General features: G+C 39.5%; 1 protein-coding gene across 2 annotated transcripts in view; it reads left to right on the top strand.

The window, feature by feature from the left end:
* Window positions 1-608: 608 nt before the first annotated feature.
* CAP2 (cyclase associated actin cytoskeleton regulatory protein 2) overlaps window positions 609-12,344 on the top strand; it is a 131,691-nt gene continuing 119,955 nt past the window's right edge. The window contains exon 1 of one of the 2 annotated variants that reach the window (XM_070584115.1): window positions 609-1,084. The gene's annotated coding sequence lies outside the window, so the exon portion shown is untranslated. The remainder of the gene's footprint in view (window positions 1,085-12,344) is intronic. The other variant, XM_070584116.1, reaches the window with a different exon arrangement.

Consider the following 12,344-nt stretch of genomic DNA (forward strand, 5'->3'; position numbering starts at 1 on the left):
TGTAATAGGAATGACCTTCATTTAGGTTGTGACCTCTGGGGTCAGAACAATCCTTGTAATGTACAGAACTGAATTAGATGCAATTTTAACATCAACAGAGAACATTGACTTTCTAGACATTCATCCTCCTGTTTGTTTGGAAATTTTGCCTTAAGAAGTATCAGTTACATTTCCTTCCCCTTTCTCTCTTGTCTGTTATTATTTTCCTGGCATTCATTCAATGAAGAGCTTCAAGTCCACTTTTCTAGATTGCAATAAACTGATGAAAATTGAAAATCACCGTGTTTCTTCTAATAGTATTAACAAAAAAGTAAAAAGCCTCCAATTTTGTAATCGTAATCAATATATAAAGGTGAAATGGCCACAAATACACATATAAAAATAGATTGGTTTGGGGTACATTTGTTTTTAAATAACCAGGCAATTTCTTTTTCTTTGAAAGGCGCATGTAAAATACATTAAAAAGAATGTTGTTACAAGATATGAGTGCCTCTGAACTCGATGGCTAGCTAAAGCATTAAATGTCCATCTCCATCTTCTGCCAGGCCCTTTATCCATATATCGGGGTTGGGGGACTCACAGGCCGCTCTCCTGCTTCCTAGGGACCCATCATTTCTCTGCACAAGTCTTTGAGGATCCAGTCCATCTGGGGCTCCTTCGGCAGGAGCCTCCCGGATCTTTCCACACTTTGCAAGGCTGCCGGATGCGGTGAATTCATGTCTTCCATAGCCTGGCTCTTGGCAGGCTGTGCTTCCCTTCCTCTGCCTCCCCATCTCCCTCTCTTTTCTCCCACGGCCCATCTGCCCCTCCCTTCCTCCATCCGCCTCTCCTCTCTGCTCCCCTTTATTTCTACTCGCCACCCACTTAGCTTTGCTCTCCCTCCCTCTCTCTCTCTCCCCCTCGGCTTGTCTGTATTTGGAGCTCCCGGAAGCCGCCGGCGACTCTCCCCAGGAGCAGCGTGACTGACACCGACTCCTTTTCAGGGGGGAGGAGGCGGAGGGGAGGAGGGCAGGCGGGAGGAGGGTGCAAGTGGCCGAACACGGATTTGCATTGCCGAGGACAGGACCCCGGGACCCCCAGGCAGGTAATCCTGGAGCGGCCGGGCCCGTGACGGGGGGCGGGCGGGGGTGCAGGTGCGGGGGGCGCCCCGCGGCCGGCTCTCGGAAGTTGCGCCGAATGGGTGGGGTGAAGAGGGGGCCGCGACGCGGCGGAGGCGCGAGGAATAAAGGCAGCCCGGGCGCGGGCGCTGCGGGGCCCGGACGCCGGGGACCTGGTGCAGGGACGCGGGCGGGAGCGGGGACCTGGGCGCCTGGAACCCGGGCGCGGGCGGCCGCTCCATGTGGGTCAGCGCCGCGGCGCGCCCTGCCCCCGCCGCCGGCCCCGCTCCGGGCGCCCGGGCCGCGCGGCAGTCGGTGCGGGCGGGGGCGGGCTCGGGGCTCGGGACTCGGGGCTGGGGCCGGGCGGGTGGCCGCGGCTTCGCCCTCGGAGCTGCCGCGCGCCCGGCCCGACTAAGTTTGGGGGTTCTCCCTTGGCTCTGGGGTGCGTGTATGGGGGGGGGGGCTGTCATTGCGCTGGATCTGACCCTCGCCACCTCGATCAGAAAGTGCTAGAATGAAACAGACCTGGCTTCTCTGCAGAACCTGACTTGAGGCAATGAGTCACTTTAAAAACATGCAAAGGCAACTGAGGCAGTGAGGCACAGCTCTGAAAAGGGCATCTCACAGCTAGGTCTCTGACTGCTTTGGGTAGACGATTGTTCTTAGAAATAGCCGCATTTTCATCACTTTTTGGGCTAAAAAGAACATATTCAGATGGCCTTTCCTTTATTCTCATTAGACTGGTGTCTGGCATCACAAATAGGCTGCAAATTTTAGCAGTATTTGAATTGGTGCATTCTTTAAAATGAGTAAAAATAGCTGACTGCATTTAGGATATTGAACTAGGATTAGGTCTGAACAGCCAGAGCGCGAGATGAACACTTAGCAAAAAGATCAAGCACCTTTGCTTATGTAGTCACGGGAATGCAGAAGCCTGGGGGCCTTATGCACCATGGTTTACCAGAGTTGTTTGCAGAGTACTATTTCTTTATGGCTTATATAGATTTCTTTAATTTAGGAATGTGCCTCAGAGTTCTTGGTAAAATGTCTAAGCCCACTTCATGTAAGATTACACCAGTGGAGTGATCTTTGGGGAAATTGTTCTTATAGTTACTAGACTCTAATGAGACTGTAAGCCTCTTGAGGGCAAGGATGGGGTTTTTGGTAGTTCTTGCAGCACCAAACAGTGCTTGACTCAGCATGTGATGAGCAGGCAATAAAAGTTTGTTACAGTAACTTGATAGCTTGAGTGTGGCTGGATCGTGACTTCTTGAAGATACTGCGTATTTTGCAGGGAAAGACTGCTCCGTGAATCCCCAAGTTTAAAACTCCTTAATAAAATTTGAATCAAGGTGTCATGTAAATATTTATTAAAGAGAAAGAGAAAAAGAAATTGACTGTGAGAAATCATGAAGGTGACTATCAAGGTGGTTTTGGCTAGTAGGAAATAGGTTTTTGCCGCTCATGGTTGAAGCGAGAAGTAATTTAATTTGCTGATATAGTCTAAGATTTGGCAAACTTTTTGAGTAAAGGGCTAGATAGTAAATTTGTAGGCTTTGCTGGCCATATGGTCTCTTTAGTAACTACTCAGCTATGCCGTTGTAGCTTAAAAGCAGCCGTAGACAATACATAAAGGAATGAGGTGGCTCTGTTTCACTTTATGTAGGGACTCTGAAATTTGAAGTTAATCTAATTTTCACCAGTAACAAAATAGTCTTCTTTTTTTCCAGGCATTTAAAAATGTAAAAATCATTCTTGGTTTGGCAGAGGAGGGGGAGACATGAAAACAGGAGGGGAGAAGGGGCAGGCTTGTCCTGTTGGTAGTAGTTTACTACCAGCTACCCTGTGGTAGAGTTCCGTGAAGAAATTTTGAAAGGATTAATGAGTCAGATTCTTTGAGTGCCTGGAAGTTAAGTTAAATGCCTTCAAGAGTAGCATTCATCTATTTGGGGCACTATAGTATTTTGTTTTGTCTTGAGTATTTCCTAACAGACATCTTTATGCATGATGTTTTGTTTTAAAGTCATTAATTATGTAATATTTTATATATAAAAACAATATACTAAATTTATGTAAGCTATAAACATTATATTCAAATGACCACCTGGGACCCCATCGCAACTTTAAAAGCTAGAGCTTAATACAAGATAATTCTGAAAAGATAAGCCCCAGAATGGGAGAAAATATTTCAAAATCATGTATCTGATAAGGGACTTGCATCCAAAATATATAAAGAACTCTTACAACTCAATAATAAAAAGATAAATAACTCATATAAAAATGGTCAAAGGATCTGAATGGATATTTCTCTAAAGAAGATATACAGATTGTCAAAAAACACAAGAAAAGATGCTCAAAAGCATTATTCATCAGAGATATGCAAGTCAAAACTACAGTGAGATACCACTTCCCACCCACTAGCATGGCTAGAATAAAAAAGTCAGATAATAAGTGTTGATGAGGATGTGGAGGAACTGGAACCCTTATGCATTGCTGGTGAGAATACCAATGGTGCGGCTGCTTTGGAAAACACTTTGACAGATCCTCAAAAGTTAAACATACAGTTACCATATGATACAGGAATTTCACTCTAAGTGTACATACCCAAGAGAAATGAAAGCATATGTCCACACAAAAACCTATACACAAATGCGTAAACCAGCAGCATTCTTTTTTTTTTTTTTTTTTACCATTTTAAAAAGTTTTGGTCATAATAGCTTATAACGTGAAATTTCAGTTGTACATTATTATTTGTCAATACCATATAAGTGTGCCCCATCACCCCGCTTCCCCTTGTAACCCCTAATTTGTTCCCATTGTCCGTAAGTTTGTTTATCTTCCACATGTGAGTGAAATCATGTGATGTTTGTCTTTCTCGTCTGGCTGATTTCACTTAACATAATGCCCTCAAGGTCCATCCAAGTGGTTGCAAATGGGACGATTTTCTTTTTTTATGGCTGAATAGTATTCCATTGTATATATATGCCACATCTTCTTTATCCAATCAGCAGTCAGTGGGCACTTGGGTTGCTTCCACGTCTTGGCTATTGTGAATAATTCTGCAGTGAACATAGGGGTGTATAATTCTTTGTATTTTTGATTTCAAGTTCTTTGGATAAATACCCAGTAGTGGGATGGCTAGGTCATCTGGTATTTCTATTTTTAGTTTTTTGAGAAATCTCCATACTGTTTTCCACAGTGGCTGCACCAGTTTGCATTCCCACCAGCAGCGGATGAGGGTTCCCTTTTCTCCACAACCTCTCCAACATTTGTTGTTTTTTATCTTGGTATTATAGCCATTCTAATGGGCGTAAGATGATATCTAAGTGTAGTTTTGATTTGCATTTCCCTGATGATTAGTGATGTTGAGCATCTTTTCATGTGCCTATTGGCCATCTGTATATCTTCTTTGAAAAAATGTCTATTCATATCCTCTGTCCACTTTTTGACTGGGTTGGTTTGTTTTTTTGTAGTTCATTTGTGTGAGTTCTTTATATATTATGAAGATGAACCCCTTATCAGATACATGATTTGCAAATATTTCCTCCCAATTGGTGAGTTGTTTTTCATTTTGATCTTGGTTTCCTTTGCCTTCCAGAAGCTCTTTAGTCTGATGAAGTCCCACTTGTTTTTTTCTTTTTTTCCCTTGTCTGAGTAGACATGGTATTCGAAAAGATCCTTTTAAGTCTGATGTCAGAGAGTGTACTGCCTGTATTTTCTTCCAGAAGTTTTATGGTTTCAGATCTTACCTTCAAGTCTTCGGTCCATTTTGAGTCTATTTTTGTGTATGGGGAAAGATAATGGTCTACTTGTATTCTTTTGCATGTGGCCATCCAGTTTCCCCAGCATCGTTTATGGAAGAGGCTTTCCTTTTTGCATTGTATGTTCTTTTTGTTGAAGATTAGCTGTTCATAGATGTGTGGTTTTATTTCTGGGCTTTCAATTCTGTTCCATTGATCTGTGTGCCTGTTCTTGTACCAGTACCATGCTGTTTTGATTACTGTAGCTTTGTAATATATTTTGAAGTCAGGGATTGCAACACCACCAGCTTTGTTCTTGTTTCTCAGGATTGCTTTGGCTATTCGGGGTCTTTTGTTGCCCCATTTGAATTTTAAGATTCTTTGTTCTATTTCTGTGAAGAGTGTCATTGGGATTCTGATTGGGATTGCATTGAATCTGTAGATTGCTTTATGTAGTCTGGACATTTTAACTATGTTTATTCTTCCAATCCATGTGCATGGAATATCTTTCCATTTCTTTATGTCATTAATTGATTTCTTTCAGTAATGTCTTATAGTTTTCTTTGCAAAGGTCTTTCACTTCCTTGGTTAAATTTATTCCCAGGTATTTTATTCTTTTTATTGTGATTGTAGATGGGATTGTATTCTTGAGTTGTTCTGTTAGTTCGTTATGAGAGTATTGAAATGCCACTGATTTTTTTAGGTCGACTTTGTACTCTGCAACTTTTCTGTAGTTGTTGATTATTTCTAATAGTTTTCTGATGGATTCTTAGAGTTTTCTATATATAAAATCAAGTCATCTGCAAACAGTTAGAGTTTCACTTCTTCATTGCCTATTTGGATTCCTCTTATTTCTTTTTCCCGCCTAATTGCTCTGGCCAAAACCTCTAGTACTATGTTGAATAAGAATGGTGAGAGTGGGCACCCTTGTCTTGTTCCTGTTCTCAGAGGGATGACTTTCATTTTTTCCCCATTGAGTATGATGTTGGCTGTGGGTTTGTCATATATGGCCTTTATCATGTTGAGTTACTTTCTTTCTATACCCATTTTATTGAGAGTTTTTATCATGAATGGATGTTGGATCTTGTCAATTGCTTTCTCTGTGTCTGTGGAGATGATCATTGGTTTTTGTTCCTCATTTTGTTAATCTAGTGTATCACATTGATTGATTTGTGGATGTTGAACCATCTCTGTGTCCCTAGTATGAATCCCACTTGATCTTGGTATATGATCTTTTTATTGTATTGTTGTATTAGGTTTGTCAATATTTTGTTGAGGATTTTTGCATCTATGTTCATCAGTGATATTGGCCTGTAATTTTCCTTCTTTGTGTTGTCCTTGTCTGGCTTTGGAGGGTGATGTTGGCCTCGTAGCATGTGCTATGAATATTTCCGTCTTCCTTAATTTTTTTGGAATAGTTTGAGAAGAATAGGTAATAAATCTTCTTTGAATGTTTGGTAGAATTCTCCAGAGAAGTTGACTGGTCCTGACCTTTTATTCTTTATGGGAGTTTTTGATTACTGTTTCAATCTCTTACTTGTGATTGTTCTATTCAGATTCTCTATTTCTTCTTGATTCAGTTTTGGGAGGTTGTAAGAGTCTAAGAATTTATCCATTTCTTCTGGATTGTCCAGTTTGTTGGCATATAGTTTTTCATAATAGTTTCTTATAATTTTTTGTCTTCCTGTGGTATCCATTGTAATTTCACCTCTTTTATTTCTAATTTTATTTATTTGAGCCTTCTCTCTTTTTTTCTTAGTGAGTCTAGCTAAAGGTTTGTCAATTTTATCTTCTCAAAGAACCAGCTGTGTGTTTCATTGATGCTTTCTACAGTCTTTTTTGTTTCAATTTCTTTTATTTCTGCTCTAATTTTTATTATTTCCCTCCTTCTGCTGAGTTTGGGCTTTGTTTGTTCTTCTTTTTTCTAATTTTGTTAGGTGTAGTTTAAGATAGCTTATTTGAGCTTTTTCTTGTTTGTTCACATGGGCCTGTATTGCTATAAATTGCCCTCTTGGGACTGCTGTGGCTACATCCCATGAGTTGATATTGTGTGTTTTCATTCTCACTTGTCTCCAAATATTTTTTTAATTCTCTCTTTATTTCTTTGACAACACATTGGTTGTTCAGTAGCATGTTGTTTAGTCTCCACATTTTTGGCCCTTTTCCTGCTTTTTTCTTGTAGTTGATTTCTCGTTTCATAGCATTATGTTTGGAGAAGATAATAGATATGATTTCAATCTTCTTAAGTTTGTTAAGGTTTGCCTTATTTCCCAGTACATGGTCTGTCCTTGAGAATGTTCCCAGTGTGCTTGAGAAGAATGTCTATTCTGCTGTTTTTGGATGGAGTGCTCTCTATATATCTATTAAGTTCATCTGGTCTAGTTTTTCATTTAATTCCACTGTCTCCTTGTTGGCTTTTTGTCTGAATGATCTATCCATTGAAGTAAGTGGGGTGTTGAGGTCCCCTACTATTATTGTGTTGTTGTAATATCTCCTTTTAGGTTTGTTAATAGTTGCTTTATGTACTTTGGTGCTCCTATGTTGGGTGCATATATGTTTATAAGTGTGATGTCTTCTTGGTGGAGTGTCTCTTTTTCATTATATCCTGCCCCTCTATGTCTCTCTTTACCTATTTTATCTTGAAGTCTACTTTGTCTGATATAAGTATGGCAATGCCTGCTTTCTTTTGTTTGCCATTAGCTTGGGGTATAGTCTTCCATCCCTTCACTCTGAGCCTATATTTGTCTTTAGAGCTGAGATGTGTTTCCTTGAGACAGCATATTGTTGTGTCTTGTTCTTTAATCCATCCTGTCATTCTGCGTCTTTTGATTGGATAATTCAGTCCATTTATATTTAGAGTGATTATTGATATATGAGGGCTAAATACTGCCATCTTAGTGTGCGTTTTCCAGTTCTTCTGCATTTCCTTTTTTTCCAGTCCCATGTATTTTGAACTACTGATTTGATTAGGTAGTTTTCTGTGTTGGTTTTCTTCATTTTCTCCTTGTTTGTCATGTATGTCTCTGTCTAATTATTTGTTTAGTGGTTACCATTAGGTTCATATAAAAAGTCTGTAGATGAGATAGTCCATTTTATGATTGTCTCTTATTTCCTTAGACTATACTGATTCTGTCCCTTTCCTCTTCCCCTTCTAAGTTATTTTTGTCATATCTTATTCCATCTTGTGTTGTGAGTTTGTGGTTAAAATGATGAGATAATTTTTAGTTTGGTGTTTTCCTTTTCTTTATCCTTGATATAAAAGTTAAGTGTTTACCAATCTGATCTGATAGAGAGCTGCCATTTTCTGGTTATTGCCTACCTATTCATCTCTGTGCTCAGGGCTTTGTAGCCTCTTTTCCTGTTTTTTTTTTCCTTTCAGATATGAGGGCCTTGAAGATTTCTGATGGGGGGGGGGGGGCGCATCTTGTGGCTATGAACTCCTTTAGCTTTTGTTTATCTGGGAAAGTTTTTATTTCTCTGTCATATCTGAAGAAAATTTTTGCTGGATAGAGTATTCTTGGCTGAAAGTTTTAGTCTTTCAGGATTTTGACTATATCATTCCACTCTTTCCTAGCTTATAAGGTTTCTGCTGAGAAATCTGCTGAAAGCCTGATAGAGGTTCCTTTGTAAGTTGTTTTCTTCTCCCTTGCTGCCCTTAGTATTTTTTTCTTTGTCATTGACTTTTGCCAGCTTTACTACTGTATGCCTTGCAGTAGGTCTTTTTGCATTAACATAGTTGGGACTTCTGATAGCTTCTTTCATGTGGATTTCCATCTTCTTCCCCAGGTTTGGGAAATTCTCTGCTATTATTTCTTTGAACAAGCTTTGTCCTGCATTCTCCTTCTCTTCTCCCTCTTGAATACCTGTAATCCTTATGTTGCATTTCCTAATTGAGTCAGATATTTCTCTGAGAACTTCTTCATTTCATTTTAGTCTTAGTTCTCTCTTCTTCTCCCTCTGAAGCATGTCTATGGTATTGTCTTCTAAATTGCTAATTCAGTCTTCCATATTGTCAGTTGTGTTGTTTAGGGAGTCCAAATTTTTTTTATCTCATCCATTGTGTTTTTCATCTCCAACAATTCTGATTCGTTCTTCTGTAAAATTTCCATCTCTTTTGTGAAGAAGCTCCTGAATTCGTTATTTGTCTTTCTGTGTTTTCTCGTAACTTGTTGAGTTTTTTTTATGATAGCTATTTTAAATTCTTCGTCATTTAGGTTATGGATTTCTGTGTCTTCAGGGTTGGTTTCTGGGCACTTGTCATTTTCCTTATGGTCTGGAGGTTTAATATACTTTCTCATACTGCTTGATGGTGTCGATTTTTGTCTCTGTGTGGTGTTATTATCTGGTCGCTGCTGCCACGTGCCTTCACTGGGTGGGGATCACACGCTGTGAATTCTGGGCCCAGCATGATCAGGGGCTCCCCAGCTCTGGCCACTGACTGCTTTCCTCACTGTGCAACCCTCTGGCCAATGGCAGATCTGGAGCACTGGGCAGGGGGAGGGGTGCTGTCCTTCACCTGTGCTTCCCCCAGCCTCCACTTCTCTGAAACCAGCACCATTCTTAATAGCCAAAAGATGGAAACAACCCAATGTCCATCAACTGATGAATGGATAAATAAAATGTAGTATATCCATATAATGGGATATTACTTGGCCATAAAAAAGGAGCAAAGTACTGATATGTGATACAACACATATGAACCTTGAAAACATTATTCTAAGTGAAAGAAGCTAGTCACAAAAGACCACATAGTGTATAATTCTGTTCATATGAAAATGTCCAGAACGGGGAAGTCTGTAGAGACAGAAAGTAGATTAGTGGTTGCTTAGGGCTGGGGGTTGGGAGTGATAGTTAAAGGGTACAAGGTTTCTTTTTGAGTTCATGAAAATGTTCTAAAATCGACTGTGGTGATGGTTGCTCATATCATTGAATTGTACACTTCAAGTGGGTGAATTGTATCATATGTGAGTTATATCTCGACAAAGCTGTTAAAGAAAATAAACAGAAGGCTAGAACAAAAGAACTGGATTGTTACCTATATGTTGCATCTTTCTTTGCACTCTTCGCCTATGCTGTTCCCCATGTCCCCCCATCCCTGAATTTTGTGTTAATAATTCCCTAGTTTTATTGTAATACAGTTTTCTGACATATGTATGTGTTCCTAAGCAATATGTTGTTTAGTTTTGTTTGTTTTTTGATTTATAAAAAAGTTATATATAACCTTCTCACTTTTTAAAAACTCAGCATTGTTAAGAATTTTCCCTATTGTTACATGTGGCTATATAGTATTTCTTGGCAAATATTCCACAATTTATTTATTCATTCTGTTCTTGATAGGCATTTGGATTGGTTCCCACGTTTTTCTATTACAAAGAGTGCTGTTTTGAAGACTTTTTTCCATCTGTCTCGGCATTTCTGTGTAAATTTGAATGTGCTATGTGTTTTGATGACAAAAAAAAAGTTGATTCTTTTTCCAGTGCATAAATTAATGCTATATACCCAGCTTCTTCATTTCCCTAAACTAGATAAAGTGATTAGAGCTGAGAGCCTGACTTTTCATTCTGTTTAAATTCTAATTGTAATATCTATTTTCACATATCATAAGAAATGGGGAAAAACGTAATTTAAAACTTTACTAGTGATTTTCACAGCAGGACCACTTGACCCAATCACTCATGAGCATCTTCATCTCCTTTTATCACCTGAGTTTAGGAGGGAACAGAGGACAATGTTAACTATTGAATCAAAGGGAGATTGCTTTAAGCAAGGTACATAAGTGGTTGCTAACCTTCGCTGACATTTTCCTTGTTTGTGTATCCTGATGGATAATCCAGTATTTCTAACATGATTTAGTTTGGTTATTCTGATAACAATGAGCCAACTGGAAATCTGGTGTTTTAGCCTTGAGCACTTTCCAGTCTGCCCTGATTCAGGCTCTGAGCTTTTGCAGCTCATTTAGGATATTTCTACTTATACTTAAGAAGAGGAAAAGCACCCTAAGGTCAGAATATGCCATTATAAAGGGAATTTTTAAAAGTTTTTTTGGTGGTAAAATATATGTAACATAAAATTTACCATTTTAACCATTTTAAAGTGTATAATTTAGTGGCGTGAAGTACATTCACAAAGTTGTGCAAACATCAGCATCATCCATTTCCAGAACTTTTTCATCATCCCAAATTGAAACTCTGCACCCATTAAACAACTCCCCATTCTCCCCTCCCCCCAGCCCATGCTAACCACTATTTTGCTTCCTGTCTCTATGAATTTGCCCATCCTGGGTGCCTCATATAAGTGGAGTCATACAATATTTGTCCTTTTGTTACGGGAGCTTTTATATCCAGGGGAGTTCCATTTTGTTTTGTTTTTCTTAAGTAGATCCTTTTGCCATGTATAGAAAACATATCTCCTTTTGCTGAGAAATTGTATAATAGGACAGTTTCCCTTTCAATACACAGACTTATATAGGGAGGAACATGGGAAGCTGTCTAAAACCAGAAGAAGATTTGATTATTATGGATGGGGTCTTCATCTGCCCTGTCTAGATAGTTAGGCATCTAATAATTCTGGGTTCTCATTGACCACTTAGCTAAGTGGAAAATGTACAGGAACCCTAATTCTTAAAATTTCACACCTTTCTGATGAATTGATGAATTAGGTAAACTTTGAGGTTCCTATTAGCCCCCAAGTTTGCAGAACTTAAAGGCCATTCTGCAATTATAACAGTCTGATCAAAAGTCATTCTTGTTTTGATAGGAAAGTGTATTAAAGAGCAGGAGGGTTCTGGGAGACTGAAAATAGAAGGGAAGTGGTCAGAATGGCAGTATCGAAGAGGAGGATGGTCCCTGGAGAAGCTAGATGCTGGAGACTCCAAAGACAGACCTTGTAGTCCATGGATAACTGATTGTCTTGTGTCTATACTAGTACACAGTTTAATGAGAGAATAACCTTTATTACTTTGTATCAGTCCACTTGGAAATCCAGAGAAACTGTGGGGTCCACTGATTATTTATTCATTCCCCTATGTTGAATGACTGTTATATGCCCAGCATAGTGAAAATCACTGGGGATGCAAAAATGAATGTCAGTGAAGGAAGAGATGATGGACAGGAGATGGCCTAAGCTGTGAACGTAGGTCTCAAAGGATCTACTTCCTGAGTAGTTCCCACTTTGTTTCTATTTAGTTTTATTCAGAGGAGAATTACTGCATTCTTAGGAGATAAATTGATTCTTTTACTCTAAGGCCAGAAGAAATAGTCAAATTGAACCACGCTAAGAAAACTGGCCAATGAGATTTTCCTAATGGCGTAAAGGAGGCTTCCAAGTGGTGAATGCATATTTCAGTCTGATCATAGTCTGATGTGTAGTTGAGGCTGTCCACGTTATGTGTAGAAGCCTATGTATTGCCCAGAGTGTGTACGTAAGGTGTTAGTGTGATATAAGGGTGATCTTTCCATCTAATGAATACTGTCTGGTACTTCTCACCTCTCTCCAGTGGCAGGAAGCT

The sequence above is a fragment of the Equus przewalskii genome, chromosome 19 (genome assembly GCF_037783145.1).
Source record: "Equus przewalskii isolate Varuska chromosome 19, EquPr2, whole genome shotgun sequence".
Taxonomy (NCBI): Eukaryota; Metazoa; Chordata; class Mammalia; order Perissodactyla; family Equidae; genus Equus; species Equus przewalskii.